Raw genomic sequence first — 1,505 nt, 5'->3', positions numbered from 1 at the left:
TATATATATATATATAAAATTATAATTATAATTATAATTATAATTATAATTATAAATTAGATGTGAATGTCTTCAGTAATTCATTGCTAAATTGCTCGTATCTAACACTTTATATTTTTATAATACGTTGCTAAATAGGATTAGAGACTCAAAGTACTATATTAAAAGTGTGAAGGTACTTAAAAATATTGTTTGAACTTTTTGCCTATCATTAAAATTTTTTGTAATAAATAAAAGTGTCTTTTTACTTTTTTTTTTCAATAAATAAATAAATAATTTAAAATTCAAAATATTTAGGAAGAAGCCTAAATAATAGGAAACTAGTTAGATGTCTATTTTAAATAGTAAGAAGATAATTAATTTTTCTTTTAAGTGAAGTATTTCTTTAGGTCTAAATTTTATGGACAAATAATTGAAACTATGTAACCAGCGTTGTAAGGAAAAAAGACAACAAAGTCATGTTAGGATTTCCTTTAAGTTAAAATTAGTATAGATACCTGCGCGATGCGTGAAATGTTTTTTTTTTTTAAATATTTATTAAAAAACATTAACTTATCTACTCTGGAATTATAAAATTAATTGATTTTTACTATATCACATTAACATATTTCAAAAGACAATGAAATATTAAACAATTGTGAATATGAAATTACAACTGATACATGATAATTAATCACAATTATAATTATTTTAGATGTTTTGATATAGAAAAAATAATATTAGTATTTATTTCAATCATATTCTATTGAATAATTTCTAAAAATATTAAATACTTATTAATTTTACTATTGGATTTTTACCTTTATATTTGTAATAAATTAAGACATATAATGATATTTCTTTCCTTTCATTTTAAATTTATGTCTTTTGGTCTCTCAGTTGAACTTCAACTACTAACTACACATTTTATAAAATATACAAACTTATATTTCAATTCCATTTCAAATACAAAAAATTACTTAATTAGGTCAGTTACTTAAATATCACAACTCTTAATTCAAAATTAAGCACAAATAATTTATTATTTTCTTTTAAATTTTCATACTTATTGCTCATAATTTTTCATTGTTTGATTTCATCATTAATATCTTTAAGTATTTTATTTATATTTATTATTATATCTTCTAAATTAAGTCAATTAAAAGCTCTCATGCCACTTTCAAAATTTTCCACCCATGAATGCCACACTCATCCCTTACCTTTGCCCACCACATCCCCACCCAATTTTATTTTTTTTAACTTTTAAATTTTTTATTAAAAAGGTTTATTACACCATCTCTAACCTTGTCCTTCCCTAGCAAAAACAAAAAATAGAAATTAAATTTTATGTTTCTTTTTTCAACGAACTTTTTTACTTTATCTTAACCCTCAACATCCGTCTCGACCCCCTATCGAACACCTCTTCCCCCCACCCTCGACCCCCACCCCTAAAAAAGATTATTTGTTTTTTTTAATAATTTTCTTCCTACCTCCCACCAGACCCTAGCCTAACCCCAACCTCCTCC

The sequence above is a fragment of the Capsicum annuum genome, unplaced genomic scaffold (genome assembly GCF_002878395.1).
Source record: "Capsicum annuum cultivar UCD-10X-F1 unplaced genomic scaffold, UCD10Xv1.1 ctg83390, whole genome shotgun sequence".
NCBI classification, from domain to species: domain Eukaryota; kingdom Viridiplantae; phylum Streptophyta; class Magnoliopsida; order Solanales; family Solanaceae; genus Capsicum; species Capsicum annuum.
Note: the sequence above shows the minus strand (reverse complement) of the source record.